Source organism: Hevea brasiliensis, chromosome 6, assembly GCF_030052815.1.
Source record: "Hevea brasiliensis isolate MT/VB/25A 57/8 chromosome 6, ASM3005281v1, whole genome shotgun sequence".
Lineage (NCBI taxonomy): Eukaryota > Viridiplantae > Streptophyta > Magnoliopsida > Malpighiales > Euphorbiaceae > Hevea > Hevea brasiliensis.
Genome location: NC_079498.1, coordinates 65,127,616 through 65,145,290, shown reverse-complemented (window position 1 = coordinate 65,145,290; position 17,675 = coordinate 65,127,616).

Sequence of the window (17,675 nt, the reverse complement as noted above, 5' to 3'; positions counted from 1 at the left end):
AGGGCTAGTGGGAGCTCTAATATTTGGGTTTTACACCCAAGCTTGAGAAACTTCAGTGACTGAAGTTGTAACTTTCTATGGCTGAAGGTCTCTGATAGGCATTTTATGGTTAATCCTCCCTTTTATTTATTCTTTCTCCCTATACCTAACTTTTTAAGGCTTTCTGTAATTCGGGAGTTTGGAAAATGTTCCATCTCCTGATACTGATTTCAGCTAGCCCTGTTGAGGGGTATTACAATATGCATATTTATTGTTATTAAAGTGAATATTTTTCGTGTATTTTGTTGAATGAGATACAAGGCATTTATATACAAAGGATCCTATAATTAAGTATTATATATCCTATAATTAAGTATTGTAATTGGGGTGATATCCCACTAATTATGCTAACTAATTAAGAAAGAATATTATTTACACAATTATAGGATTGACTTCCTATAACACTCCCCCTCAAGTTAGAGCATAGATATTATTAATCATGCTCAACTTGTTACAAATGTAGTCAACCTGAACCTTATTCAAAGCCTTTGTGAAGTTATCTCCTAACTGCTCCCCGATTTTGACATACCCTGATGAGATGATCTTCTGTTCTTTTCTCGAAGGAAGTGACAATCAATTTTAATATGCTTAGGATGCTCATGAAACACTGGATTTGAGGCGATAAGGAGAGCAACTTGATTGTCACACCATAGTTTGGCAGGAGATGAGGTCTCAAAAACCCACTTCTTTCAATAACTGACGTGTCCACGTTACTTCACACACAGCTTGGCCCATAGCTCGATATTCTGATTCAGCACTTGAATGAGAAACTACAGTCTCTTTCTTACTTCTCCAAGATACTAAGTTTCCTCCAACAAAGATACAATATCTTGTAACGGATCACCTATCAATCTTTTAACCTGCCCAATCTGCATCTGAAAAACACTCAATATTTAAGTGTTCATGATTGCTATATAAGAGATTACGATCTAGAGCACCCTTCAAGTAACATAAAATTTGCCCCAAAGCTTCCCAATGGTTAATAGTAGGAGAGGATATAAATTGACTTACAACACTAACTGAATATGCAATATCTAGATGAGTCACTATGAGATAATTAAGCTTGCCAATCAATCTCCTGTACATCTCAGGGTCCTTAAATAGTTCACCATCTCCTGCTGTGAGTTGAAGATTTCGAGTCATTAGTGCACTGCATGGTTTAGCACCTATTTTTCTTGTTTCTGCCAATAAATCAAGGACATACTTCCTCTGAGATAAGAAGATGCCTTTCTTACACCTTGAAACTTCAATGCCTAAGAAATATTTCAACAAACCCAAATCTTTCATTTGAAACTGAGTATGAAGGAATGACATAAGTGATGAAATGCCTACAGAGTTATTTTCAGTAATAACAATATTATTAACATATACTATAAGTAAGATTAGTCCAGCTTTAGAGTGTTTATAAAACACCGAATGATCAGACTTGCTCTTCTTCACACCAAACTGCTAAACTACCTCACTGAATCTACCAAACCAAGCTTGAGGACTCTGCTTCAAGCCATAAAGGGATTTTCAGAGCCTGCCAACTTTGTCTAACTTCCCCTGACCAACAAAACCTGGTGGTTGCTTCCTGGAGATCACCATGAAGGAAAGCATTTTTGATATCTAACTAATGTAAAGGCCAATCATATCCAGCTGCCAAAGAAATAAACAAGTGAACAGAAGCTAATTTAGCAACAGGAGAGAAAGTGTCAGAGTAATCAGTGCCATAAGTCTGAGCATATTCTTTAGCAACAAGGCGAGCTTTGAGACGAGCCACAGTACCATTGGGATTCACTTTGACTGTAAAAACCCATTTACATCGAATAGCTTTCTCATCCGGGGCCAGATGTACCAATTTCCAAGTACCATTAATATCTAAAGCCACTATTTCCTCTTTCATTGCAACACGCCAACTAAGATGGGACAATACCTCAGCAACAGTTTTAAAAATAAAAATAGTATTTAGAGAACTGATAAAACAATGACATGATGGAGACAAGTGATCATAACATACAAAGGAAAAGATAGGATAAGTACATTAACGTTTACCTTTAGGAAGAGCAATGGGAAGATCTAAGTCAGACTGAGGAGCAGTAGATGGAACTGGATCTTCTGACGAAGAAGCTGGTGGAGGATCTGAGTCAACAGGTGAGCGAGGGGGCTGAGCCGGTGCTGGTGCAGGAGAATTCTGAGGACTTGGGTGAGGACTTGACGCTAGATGGACAGAATAAACTAAGAGATCATCTTCCTCCCCTAGACTCTCATAAATAGGTGAGGGAGGAAAGAATGGAGTAGATTCAAAGAAGGTAACATCAACAGATACAATATAATGATTAAGGGTTGGAGAAAAACATTTGTACCCTTTTTGAAGTCGAGAATATCCAAGGAAGAGGCACCTAAGAGACTTGGGATTTAGTTTAGTAACCTGTGGATGAATTTCTCGTACAAAATAAGTACTACCAAAGATACGAGGTTCAATAGGAAACAAAGATTTAGAAGGAAACAAAATGGTATAAGAAATGTCACCATTAATGACAGATGATGGCATATGATTAATCAAGAAAAAAGCTGTAGAAATTGCATCAGCCCAAAACTGTTTAGGAACCTTCATTTGAAAAAGGAGTGCCCGTGCTACCTCAAGGAGATGTCTATTTTTTCTTTCAGCAACCCCATTTTAGGATGGAGTATCAACACAAGATGTCTGATGAAGAATGCCTTTTGTGACATATAGGTTTGAAAATTGCCAGAAAGATATTTCTTAGCATTATCACTTCTTAATAAATGCACAGACATATTAAATTGATTTTGAATCTCAACACAAAAGGCACAAAAAATAGAAAACAATTCTAAACGATTCTTAATTAAAAATAACCAAGTAATACGAGAATAATCATCAATAAATGTAACAAAATACTTGAATCCAGAGTTTGAAATAATAGGACATGGATCCTATAAATCAGAATGAACTAACTCAAAAAGGGAAGAAGCCCATTTATTGACTCGAGATACTTTAAGCAAACGATGATGTTTAGCAAACTAACAGAGTTCATAATCTAAAACTGACAAAGACTGAAACTGTGAACATAACTTCTTCAAGAAAGTAAAGAAAGATGTCCCAACTGACAATGGACTTCAATAGGAGTTAAAATATTGGAACACATAAGAGATCTTGGCACCTATTTATCAAGGACGTAGAGGCCTCCAGACTTATATCCTCTCCCAATAATTTGCTTCATTGTAAGATCCTGGAACAAATAATGATCTGGAAAAAATGAGACACCACAATTTAAGATTCGAGTAAGTTTACTGACACAGAGTAAATTAAAGGTGAATTTGGGTAGACATAAAATAGATGATAAAGAAATGGATGGTGTGAGATTTGTAATGCCAGAACTAATGACACAAGACTTGGACCCATCGGCCAAAACAACAGAGGATGAAGGATGATGAGATTGAAATGTAGACAAAATGTTAGAATTACTAGTCATGTGGTCTATAGCACCAGAATCAATAACCCATTTGGAGGAGACAAGGCATGTAGTAGATTTACCTGACTTAGCTATTACAGTGACTGGATCAACTTGGATCTTAAATCCAAACGTTGATAACAGAAAATTAAAATGCGGAAAATTAAAATCAACTTGGATCTTGAATCTGTTGATAACTAGAAATTGAAAATCAACTTGGATCTTGAATTCAGAGGTTGAAAACAGCAAATTAAAATACTGAAAATTAAAATTAACTTGGATCTTGAACCCAAAGGTTTATAGCAGAAAATTAAAATCAACTTGGTTCTTGAATTTAGAGGTTGATAACAGGTAATTAAAACTCGAAAAATTAAAATCAACTTGGAACTTGAATCTAGAGGTTGATAACTGGAAAATTAAAATCAACATGGATCTTGAATCCAGCGGTTGATAACTAAAAATTTAAAATCAACTTGGATCTTAAATTCAGAGGTTAATAACTAAAAATTAAAATCAACATGGATCTTGAATCCCGAGATTGATAACAAGAAATTAAAATGCTTAAAATTAGAATCAACTTGGATCTTGAATCCAGAGGTTGATAACTGAAAATTTAAAATCAACTTGGATCTTGAATTCAAAGGTTGACAACAGGAAATTAAAATTCTGAAAATCAAAATCAACTCGGATCTTGAATCCAGAGGTTGATAACAGGAAATTAAAATGCTGAAAATTAAAATCAACTTGGATCTTAAATCCAGAGGTTGATAGCAGGAAATTAAAATCAACTTGAATCTTGAATCCATAGGTTTATAACAGGAAATTAAAATTCTGAAAATTAAAATCAACTTGAAACTTGAATCCAGTGGTTGATAATTGGAAATTTAAAATCAACATGGATCTTGAATCCAGATGTTGATAATAGGAAATTAAAATGCAGAAAATTAAAATCAACTTAGATATTGAATCCAGAGGTTAATAACAGGAAATTAAAATGTTGAAAATTAAAATCTACTTGGATCTTGAATCCAGCGGTTAATAACAGGAAATTAAAATAAACTTGGATCTTGAATCCAGAGGTTGATAACTAGAAATTAAAATCAATTTGGATCTTGAATCTAGAGGTTGATAATGGGAAATTAAAATGCTGAAAATTAAAATCAACTTGGATCTTGAATCCAGAGGTTGATAACTAAAAATTTAAAATTAACTTGGATCTTGAATCCAGAGGTTGATAATTGGAAATTAAAATCAAGTTAGATTTTGAATCTAGAGGTTGACAATAGGAAATTAAAATACTGAAAATTAAAATCAACTTGGATCTTGAATCAAGAGGTTGATAACTGGAAATTTAAAATCAACTTGGATCTTGAATCTAGAGGTTGATAATAGGAAATTAAAATACTAAAAATTAAAATCAACTTGAATCTTGAATCTAGAAGTTGATAACAAGAAATTAAAATGCTGAAAATTAAAATCAACTTGGATCTTGAATTCAGAGGTTGGTAACTAGAAATTTAAAATCAACTTGGATGTTGAATTCAGAAGTTCATAACAGGAAATTAAAATGCTGAAAATTAAAATCAACTTGGATATTGAATTAAGAGGTTGATAGCTAGAAATTTAAAATCAATTGAAGTTAATAACAGAAATTAAAAATGAAAAGTAAAATCAACCGGATCATGAATGATAGAGGTTAATAATAAGAAATTAAAATACTAAAAATTAAAATCAACTTGGATCTTGAGAAGGTTGATAAAAAAAAAAATTAAAAATTTGAATTCAGGTATTGATAACAGAAATTAAAATCTGAAAAAAAAAAAAAAAGTAAAATCAACTTAGAGGTTGATAGAGGTTGAAATTGAAAATAAACTTGGATCAAGAATCCAGAGGTTGATAACAAGAAATTAAAATGCGGAAAATTAAAATCAACTTGAATCTTGAATTCAGAGGTCGATAATAGAAAATTAAAATGCTCAAAATTAAAATCAACTTGGATATTGAATCCAAAGGTTAATAACTTGAAATTAAAATACTGAAAATTAAAATCAACTTGGATCTTGATTCTAGAGGTTAATAACAGGAAATTAAAATGTTGAAAATTAAAATTAACTTGGATTTTAACCCAGAGGTTGATAGCAGAAAATTAAAATCAACTTTGATCTTGAATTCAGAGGTTGATAACAGGAAATTAAAATACTGAAAATTAAAATCAGCTTGGATATTGAATCTAGAGGTTAATAACTTGAAATTAAAATACTGAAAATCAAAATCAACTTGGATCTTGATTCTAGAGGTTAAAAACAGGAAATTAAAATATTGAAAATTAAAATCAACTTGGATCTTGAATCCAGAGCTTGATAACTAGAAATTTAAAATCAACTTGGATCTTGAATCCAGAGGTTGATAATAGGAAATTGTAATGCTAAAAATTAAAATAAAATTGGATCTTGAATCCAGAGGTTGTTAACAGAAAATTAAAATGTGAAAAATTAAAATATACTTGGATCTTGAATCCAGCGTTTAATAACAAGAAATTAAAATCAACTTGGACCTTGAATTCAGAGGTTGATAACTGGAAATTAAAATCAATTTAGATCTTGAATCTAGAGGTTGATAATAGGAAATTGAAGTGCTAAAAACTAAAATCAACTTGGATCTTAAATCCAGAGGTTAATAACTTGAAATTTAAAATCAACTTGGATCTTAAATCCGGAGGTTGATAATTAGAAATTAAAATCAAGTTGGATTTTGAATCTAGAGGTTGATAACAGGAAATTAAAATGCTGAAAATTAAAATAAACTCGGATCTTGAATCCAGAGGTTGATAACTGGAAATTTAAAATCAGCTTGGATCTTGAATCTAGAGGTTGATAACTAAAAATTAAAATCAACTTGGATCTTGACTCCAGAGGCTGATAACAGAAAATTAAAATGCTGAAAATTAAAATCAACTTGGACCTTGAATCCTATGGTTGATAACTGTAAATTTAAAATCAACTTGGATCTTGAATCAAGAGGTTGATAACTGGAAATTGTAATATTGAAAATTAAAATCAACTTGGATCTTAAATCTAGAGGTTAATAACAGGAAATTAAAATGCGGATAATTAAAATCAACTTCGATCTTGAATCTAGAGGTTGATAACTTGAAATTTAAAATCAACTTGGATCTTGAATCTAGAGGTTAATAACAGTAAATTAAAATGCTGAAAAATAAAATCAACTTATATCATGAATCTAGAGGTTGATAACTTGAAATTTAAAATCAACTTGGATCTTGAATCCAGAGGTTGATAATTGGAAATTAAAATCAAGTTGGATTTTGAATCTAGAGGTTGATAACAGAAAATTAAAATGCTGAAAATTAAAATTAACTCGGATCTTGAATCCAGAGGTTGATAACTGGAAATTTAAAATAAACATGGATATTGAATCTAGAGGTTGATAACAGGAAATTAAAATACTGAAAATTAAAATCAACTTGAATCTTGAATCCAGAAGTTGGTAACAAGAAATTAAAATGCTGAAAAGTAAAATCAACTCGGATAATGAATTCAGAGGTTAATAACAAGAAATTAAAATACGGAAAATTAAAATTAACTTGGATCTTGAATCGAGAGGTTGATAACTGGAAATTTAAAATTAATTTGGATATTGAATCCAGAGGTTGATAACAGAAAATTAAAATACTGAAAAGTAAAATCAACTCGGACCTTGAATCTAGAGGTTGATAACTGGAAATTGAAAATCAACTTGGATCAAGAATCCAGAGGTTGATAACAGGAAATTAAAATGCGGAAAATTAAAATCAACTTGAATCTTGAATTCAGAGGTCGATAATAGAAAATTAAAATGCTGAAAATTAAAATCCACTTGGGTATTGAATCCAAAGGTTAATAACTTGAAATTAAAATACTGAAAATTAAAATCAACTTGGATCTTGATTCTAGAGGTTAATAACAGGAAATTAAAATGTTGAAAATTAAAATTAACTTGGATTTTAACCCAGAGGTTGATAGCAGAAAATTAAAATCAACTTTGATCTTGAATTCAGAGGTTGATAACAGGAAATTAAAATGCTAAAAATTAAAATCAGCTTGGATATTGAATCCAGAGGTTAATAACTTGAAATTAAAATACTGAAAATCAAAATCAACTTGGATCTTGATTCTAGAGTTAAAAACAGGAAATTAAAATATTGAAAATTAAAATCAACTTAGATCTTGAATCCAGAGCTTGATAACTGGAAATTTGAAATCAACTTGGATCTTGAATCCAGAGGTTGATAATAGGAAATTGTAATGCTGAAAATTAAAATAAAATTGGATCTTGAATCCAGAGGTTGTTAACAGGAAATTAAAATGTGAAAAATTAAAATCCACTTGGATCTTGAATCCAGCGTTTAATAACAAGAAATTAAAATCAACTTGGACCTTGAATTCAGAGGTTGATAACTGGAAATTAAAATTAATTTCGATCTTGAATCTAGAGGTTGATAATAGGAAATTGAAGTGCTAAAAACTAAAATCAACTTGGATCTTAAATCCAGAGGTTGATAACTTGAAATTTAAAATCAACTTGGATCTTAAATCCGGAGGTTGATAATTAGAAATTAAAATCAAGTTGGATTTTGAATCTAGAGGTTGATAACATGAAATTAAAATGCTAAAAATTAAAATCAACTCGGATCTTGAATCAAGAGGTTGATAACTGGAAATTTAAAATCAACTTAGATCTTGAATCTAGAGGTTGATAACTGAAAATTAAAATCAACTTGGATCTTGACTCCAGAGGCTGATAACAGAAAATTAAAATGCTGAAAATTAAAATCAACTTGGACCTTGAATCCTAAGGTTGATAACTGTAAATTTAAAATCAACTTGGATCTTGAATCAAGAGGTTGATAACTGGAAATTGTAATGTTGAAAATTAAAATCAACTTGGATCTTAAATCCAGAGGTTGATAACAGGAAATTAAAATGCGGATAATTAAAATCAACTTCGATCTTGAATCTAGAGGTTGATAACTTGAAATTTAAAATCAACTTGGATCTTGAATCTGGAGGTTAATAACAGTAAATTAAAATGCTGAAAAATAAAATCAACTTAGATCATGAATCCAGAGGTTGATAACTTGAAATTTAAAATCAACTTGGATCTTGAATCCAGAGGTTGATAATTGGAAATTAAAATCAAGTTGGATTTTGAATCTAGAGGTTGATAACAGAAAATTAAAATGCTGAAAATTAAAATTAACTCGGATCTTGAATCCAGAGGTTGATAACTGGAAATTTAAAATAAACATGGATATTGAATCTAGAGGTTGATAACAGGAAATTAAAATACTGAAAATTAAAATCAACTTGAATCTTGAATCCAGAAGTTGATAACAAGAAATTAAAATGCTGAAAATTAAATTTAACTTGGATCTTGAATCCAGAGGTTGATAACTGGAAATTTAAAATCAACTTGGATCTTGAATCCAGAGGTTGATAACAGGAAATTAAAATACTGAAAATTAAAATCTACTTGAATATTGAATCAAGAGGCTGATAGCTGGAAATTTAAAATCAACTTAGATCTTGAATCCAGAGGTTAATAACAGGAAATTAAAATGCTGAAATGTAAAATCAACTTGGATCTTGAATCCAGAGGTTAATAACAAGAAATTAAAATGCAGAAAATTAAAATCAACTTGGATCTTGAATCGAGAGGTTGATAATTGAAAATTTAAAATCAACTTGGATATTGAATCCAGAGGTTGATAACAGGAAATTAAAATATTGAAAAGTAAAATCAACTCGGATCTTGAATTCACAGGTTGATAACTGGAATTAAAATATTGAAAATTAAAATCAACTTGGATCTTGAATCCAGAGGTTGATAACAGGAAACTAAAATGCTGAAAATTAAAATCTACTTGAATATTGAATCAAGAGGCTGATAGCTGGAAATTTAAAATCAACTTAGATCTTGAATCCAGAGGTTAATAACGGGAAATTAAAATGCTGAAATGTAAAATCAACTTGGATCTTGAATCCAGAGGTTAATAACAAGAAATTAAAATACTGAAAATTAAAATCAACTTGGATCTTGAATCTAGAGGTTAATAACAGGAAATTAAAATGTTAAAAATTAAAATTAACTTGGATTTGAACCTAGAGGTTGATAGTAGAAAATTAAAATCAACTTGGATCTTAAATCCAGAGGTTAATAACAAGAAATCAAAATGCTGAAAATTAAAATCAACTTGGATATTGAATCTAGAGGTTAATAACTTGAAATTAAAATACTGAAAATTAAAATCAACTTGGATCTTAATTTTAGAGGTTAATAACTAGAAATTAAAATACTGAAAATTAAAATCAACTTGAATATTGAATCTAGAGGTTAATAACAGGAAATTAAAATATTAAAAAATAAAATTAACTTGGATCTTGAACCCAGAGGTTTATAGCAGAAAATTAAAATCAACTTGGTTGTTGAATCCAGAGGTTGATAACAGGTAATTAAAACTCCGAAAATTAAAATCAACTTAGAACTTGAATATAGTGGTTGATAACTGAAAATTTAAAATCAACTTAGATCTTGAATCCAAAGGTTGATAACAAGAAATTAAAAGGCAAAAAATTAAAATCAGCTTGGATCTTGAATCCAGAAGTTGATAACTGGAAATTAAAATTAACTTGGATCTTGAAACCAGAGGTTGATAGCAGGAAATTAAAATGCTAAAAATTAAAATCAACTTGGATCTTGAATCCAGCGGTTGATAATTGGAAGTTTAAAATCAACTTGGATCTTGAATTCAGAGGTAAATAACTGAAAATTAAAATCAACATGGATCTTGAATCCCAAGATTGATAACAAGAAATTAAAATGCTTAAAATTAAAATCAACTTGGGTCTTGAATCTAGCGATTGATAACTGGAAATTTAAAATCAACTTATATCTTGAATCCAGAGGTTGATAACTGAAAATTAAAATCAACATAGATCTTGAATCTAGAGGCTAATAACAAGAAATTAAAATGCTTAAAATTAAAATCAACTTGGATCTTGAATTCAGAGGTTGATAACAAGAAATTAAAATGCTGAAAATTAAAATCAACTTTGATCTTAAAACCAGAGGTTGATAACTGGAAATTTAAAATCAACTTGTATCTTGAATCTAGATATTGATAATTGGAAATTAAAATCAACTTAGATATTGAATCAAGAGGCTGATAACAGGAAATTAAAATGCTGAAAATTAAAATCAACTTGGACATTGAATCCAGAGGTTAATAACTGAAAATTTGAAATCAACTTTTATCTTCAATCCAGAGGTTGATAACATGAAATTGTAATGCTGAAAATTAAAATCAACATGGTTCTTAAATCCAGAGGTTGATAACAGGAAATTAAAATGCGAAAAATTAAAATCAATTTAGATCTTGAATCCAGAAGTTGATAACTAGAATTGAAAATCAACTTGGATCTTGAATCTAGAGGTTGATAATAGGAAATTAAAATACTGAAAATTAAAATTAACTTGGATCTTGAATCGAGAGGTTGATAACAGGAAATTAAAATGCTAAAAATTAAAATCAACTTGGATATTGAATCCAGAGATTAATAACTAGAAATTAAAATACTGAAAATTAAAATCAACTTGTATCTTGAATCCAGAGGTTAATAACAGAAAATTAAAATGTTGAAAATTAAAATTAACTTGGATCTTGAACCCAGAGGTTTATAGCAGAAAATTAAAATCAACTTGGTTCTTTAATACAGAGCTTGATAACAGGTAATTAAAACTCAAAAAATTAAAATCAATTTGGAACTTGAATCCAGAGGTTGATAACTGAAAATTTAAAATCAACATAAATCCTGAATTCAGAGGTTGATAACAAGAAATTAAAAGGCTGAAAATTAAAATCAGCTTGGATCTTGAATCCAGAGGTTGATAACTAGAAATTAAAATCAACTTGGATCTTGAAATCATAGGTTGATAACAGGAAATTAAAATGCTGAAAATTAAAATAAGCTTGGATCTTGAATCCAGAGGTTGATAACTGGAAATTAAAATCAACTTGGATCTTGAATCCAGATGTTAATAACTGAAAATTAAAATCAAAATGGATCTTGAATCCCGAGGTTGATAATAAGAAATTAAAATGCATAAAATTAAAATCAACTTGGATCTTGAATCCAGAGGTTGATAACTAGAAATTTAAAATCAACTTCGATCTTGAATTCAGAGGTTGACAACAAGAAATTAAAATTATGAAAATTAAAATCAACTCGGATCTTGAATCCAGAGGTTGATGATAGGAAATTAAAATGCTAAAAATTAAAATCAACTTGGATCTTGAATCCTGAGGTTGAAAATTGGAAATTTAAAATCACCTTGGATCTTGAATCCAAAGTTTGATAACTGGAAATTAAAATCAACTTGGATCTTGAATCTAGAGATTGATAATTGGAAATTAAAATCAAGTTGGATTTTAAATCTAGAGGTTGATAACAGAAAGTTAAAATGCTGAAAATTAAAATCAACTTGGATCTTGAATCCAGAGGTTGATAACTGGAAATTTAAAATCAACTTGGATCTTGAATTCAGAGGTTGACAATAGGAAATTAAAATTCTGAAAACTAAAATCAACTCAGATCTGGAATCCATAGGTTGATAACAGGAAATTGAAATGCTGAAAATTAAAATCAACTTGGATCTTGAATCCAGAGGTTGATAACTGAAAATTTAAAATCAACTTGGATTTTGAAACCAGAGATTGATAATTGGAAATTAAAATCAAGTTGGATTTTGAATCTAGAGGTTGATAACAGGAAATTTAAAATCAACTTGGATATTGAATCCAGAGAATGATAATTGAAAATTAAAATCAAGTTGGATTTTGAATCATGAATCTAGAAGTTGATAACAAGAAATTAAAATGCTGAAAATTAAAATCAACTTGAATCTTGAATCCAGAGGTCGATAACTGGAAATTTAAATTCAAATTAGATCTTGAATCCAGAGGTTGATAACAGGAAATTAAAATACTGAAAATTAAAATCAACTTAGATATTGAATCAAGAGGCTGATAGCTGGAAATTTAAAATCAACTTAGATCTTGAATCCGGAGGTTAATAACAGGAAATTAATATGCTGAAAAGTAAAATCAACTCGGATCTTGAATCCAGAGGTTAATAACAAGAAATTAAAATGCGAAAAATTAAAATGAACTTGGATCTTGAATCGAGAGGTTGATAACTAAAAATTTAAAATCAACTTAGATATTGAATCCAGAGGTTGATAAGAGGATATTAAATGCTGAAAAGCAAAATCAACTAGAATCTTGAATCGAGAGGTTGATAATTGGAAATTGAAAATCAACTTGGATCATGAATCCAGAGGTTGATAACAGGAAATTAAAATGCTAAAAATTAAAATCAACTTGGATCTTGAATCCAGAGGTTGATAACAGGAAATTAAAATGCTAGAAATTTAAAATCAACTTGGATATTGAATCCAGAGGTTGATAATAGGAAATTAAAATGCTGAAAAGTAAAATCAACAAGGATCTTGAATCCAGAGGTTGATAACTGGAAATTGAAAATCAACTTGGATCATGAATCCAGAGGTTGATAACAGGAAATTAAAATGCTTAAAATTAAAATCAACTTGAATCTTAAATTCAAAAGTTGAAAACAAGAAATTAAAATGCTGAAAATTAAAATCAACTTGGATCTTGAATCTTAAGGTTGATAACAGGAAATTTAAAATCAACATGGATCTTGAATCCAGAGGTTGACAACTGGAAATTAAAATCAACTTGGATCTTGAATCCAGAGATTGATAATTGGAAATTAAAATCAAGTTGGATATTGAATCTAGAGGTTGATAACAGGAAATTAAAATGCTGAAAATTAAAATCAACTTGGATCTTGAATCCAGAGGTTGATAACTCGAAAATTAAAATCAACTTGAATCTTGAATCCAGAGGTTGATGACAGGAAATTAAAATACTGAAAATAAAAATCAACTTAAATCATGAATCCAGAAGTTGATAACAAGAAATTAAAATGCTGAAAATTAAAATCAACTTGGAACTTGAATCTAGAGGATGATAACTGGAAATTTAAAAATCAACTTAGATCTTGAATCCAGAGGTTGATAACAGGAAATCAAAAGGCTGAAAATTAAAATCAGCTTGGATCTTGAATCCAGAGGTTCATAACTGGAAATTAAAATCAACTTGGTTCTTGAAACCAGAGGTTGATAACTGGAAATTAAAATGCTGAAAATTAATCAACTTGCATCTTGAATCTAGCGGTTGATAACTGGAAATTTAAAATCAACTTAGATCATGAATCCAGAGGTAAATAACTGAAAATTAAAATCAACATGGATCTTGAATCCCAAGATTGATAACAAGAAATTAAAATGTTTAAAATTAAAATCAACTTGGATCTTGAATCCAGAGGTTGATAACCGGAAATTTAAGATCAACTTGGATCTTGAATTCAGAGGTTGACAACAAGAAATTAAAATTCTAAAAATTAAAATCAACTCAGATCTTAAATCCATAGGTTGATAACAGGAAATTAAAATGTTGAAAATTAAAATCAACTTCGATCTTGAATCTAAAGGTTAATAACAGGAATTTAAAATGTTGAAAATTAAAATTAACTTGGATTTGAACCTAGAGGTTGATAGCAGAAAATTAAAATCAACTTGGATCTTGAATTCAGAGGTTAATAACAGGAAATTAAAATGCCGACAATTAAAATCAACTTGGATATTGAATCCAGAGGTTAATAGCTTGAAATTAAAATACTGAAAATTAAAATCGAATTGGATCTTAATTCTATAGGCTAATAACTAGAAATTAGAATACTGAAAATTAAAATCAACTTGGATCTTGAATCTAGAGGTTAATAATAGAAAAATAAAATGTTGAAAACTAAAATTAACTTGGATCTTGAACCAAGAGGTTTATAGCAGAAAATTAAAATCAACTTGGTTCTTGAATCCAGAGGTTGATAACAGGTAATTAAAACTCGGAAAATTAAAATCAACTTGGAACTTGAATCAAGAGGTTGATAACTGGAAATTTAAAATCAACTTAGATCTTGAATCCAAAGGTTGATAACAGGAAATTAAAAGACAGAAAATTAAAATCAGCTTGGATCTTAAATCCAGAGGTTGATAACTGGAAATTAAAATCAACTTGGTTCTTGAAACCAGAGGTTGATAACAGGAAATTAAAATGCTGAAAATTAAAATCAACTTGGATCTTGAATCCAGATGTTGATAACAGGAAATTAAAATGCTGAAAAGTAAAATCAACTAGGATCTTGAATCCAGAGGTTGATAATTGGAAATGGAAAATCAACTTGGATCATTAATCCAAAGGTTGATAGCAGAAAATTAAAATGCTAAAAATTAAAATCAACTTGGATATTGAATCCAGAGGTTAATAACTTAAAATTAAAATACTGAAAATTAAAATCAACGTGGATCTTGATTCTAGGGGTCAATAAGTGGAAATTAAAATGTTGAAAATTAAAATTAACATGGATTTGGACCTTGAGGTTGATAGAAGAAAATTAAAATCAACTTGGATCTTGAATCCAGAGGTCGATAACAGGAAATCAAAATGCTGAAAATTAAAATCAACTTTAATATTGATTCCAGAGGTTAATAGCTAGGAATTAAAATGCTGAAAATTAAAATCAACTTGGATCTTAATTCTAGAGGTTAATAACTAAAAATTAAAATACTGAAAATTAAAATCAACTTGGATCTTGAATCTAGAGGTTAATAACAGGAAATTAAAATGTTAAAAATTAAAATTAACTTGGATCTTGAACCAAGAGGTTTATAGCAAAAAATTAAAATCAACTTGGTTCTTGAATCCAGAGGTTGATAACAGGTAATTAAAACTCGGAAAATTAAAATCAACTTGGAACTTGAATCTAGAGTTTGATAACTGGAAATTTAAAATCAACTTATATCTTTAATCCAAAGGTTGATAACAGGAAATTAAAAGGCAAAAAATTAAAATCAGCTTGGGTCTTGAATCCGGAGGTTGATAACTAGAAATTAAAATCAATTTGGTTATTGAAACCAGAGCTTGATAACAGGAAATTAAAATGCTGAAAATTAAAATCAGCTTGGATCTTGAATCCGGCGGTTGATAACTGGAAATTTAAAATCAACTTGGATCTTGAATCCAGTGGTTAATAACTGAAAATTAAAATCAATATGGATCTTGAATCCCAAGGTTGATAACAAAAAATTAAAATGCTTAAAATTAAAATCAACTTGGATCTTGAATCTAGAGGTTGATAACTGGAAATTTAAAATCAAGTAGGATATTGAATCCAGAGGTTGATAATAAGAAATTAAAATGCTGAAAAGTAAAATCAACTAGGGTCTTGAATCCAGGGTTGATAACTGGAAATGAAAAATCAACTTGGATCATGAATCCAGAGGTTGATAGCAGGAAATTAAAATGCTGAAAATTAAAAATAACTTGAATCTTGAATCCAGAGGCTGATAACAGGAAATTAAATTACTGAAAATTAAAATCAACTTGAATATTGAATCCAGAGGTTAATAACTTGAAATTAAAATCCTGAAAATTAAAATCAACTTGGATCTTGATTCTAGAGGTTAATAACAGGAAATTAAAATGTTGAAAATTAAAATTAACTTGGATTTGAACCTAGAAGTTAATAGCAGAAAATTAAAATCTACTTGGATCTTGAATCCAAAGGTTGATAGCAGGAAATCGAAATGCTGAAAATAAAAATCAACTTGGATATTGAATCCAGAGGTTAATAGCTTGAAATTAAAATACTGAAAATTAAAATCAAATTGGATCTTAATTCTAGAGGTTAATAACTAAAAATTAAAATCAACTTGGATCTTGAACCTAGAGGTTAATAATAGGATATTAAAATGTTGAAAATTAAAATTAACTTGGATCTTGAACCAAGAGGTTTATAGCAGAAAATTAAAATCAACATTGTTCTTGAATCCAGAGGTTGATAACAAGTAATTAAAACTCGGAAAATTAAAATTAACTTGGAACTTGAATCTAGAGGTTGATAATTGGAAATTAAAAATAAACTTAGATATTGAATCCAAAGATCGATAACAGGAAATTAAATGGCAGAAAATTAAAATCAGCTTGGATCTTGAATCTAGAGGCTGATAACTGGAAATTAAAATCAACTTGGTTCTTGAAACCAGAGGTTGATAACAGGAAATTAAAATGCAGAAAATTAAAATCAACGTGGATCTTGAATCTAGCGGTTGATAATTGGAAATTTAAAATCAACTTGGATCTTGAATCCAGAGGTAAATAACTGAAAATTAAAATCAACATGGATCTTGAATCCTAAGGTTGATAACAAGAAATTAAAATGCTTAAAATTAAAATTAACTTGGATCTTGAATCCAGACGTTGATAACCGGAAATTTAAAATCAATTTGGATCTTGAATTCAGAGGTTGACAACAGGAAATTAAAATTTTGAAAATTAAAATCAACTCAGATCTTGAATCTATAGGTTGATAACAGGAAATTAAAATATTGAAAATTAAAATCAACCTCGATCTTGATTCTAGAGGTTAATAACAGGAATTTAAAATATTGAAAATTAAAATTAACTTGGATTTGAACCTAGAGGTTGATAGCAAAAAATTAAAATTAACTTGGATCTTAAATCCAGAGGTTAATAACAGGAAATCAAAATGCTGAAAATTAAAATCAACTTGGATATTGAATCCAGTGGTTAATAGCTTGAAATAAAAATACTGAAAATTAAAATCAAATTAGATCTTAATTCTAGAGGTTAATAACTAGAAATTAAAATACTGAAAATTAAAATCAACTTGGACCTTGAATCTAGAGGTTAATAACAGGAAATTAGAATGTTGAAAATTAAAATTAACTTGGATCTTGAACCAAGAGGTTTATAGCAGAAAATTAAAATCAACTTGGTTCTTGAATCCAGAGATTGATAACAGGTAATTAAAACTCGGAAAATTAAAATCAACTTGAAACTTGAATCTAGTGGTTGATAACTGAAAATTTAAAAACAACTTAGATCTTTAATCTTGATAACAGGAAATTAAAAGGCAGAAAATTAAAATGAACTTGAAACTTGAATCTAGTGGTTGATAACTG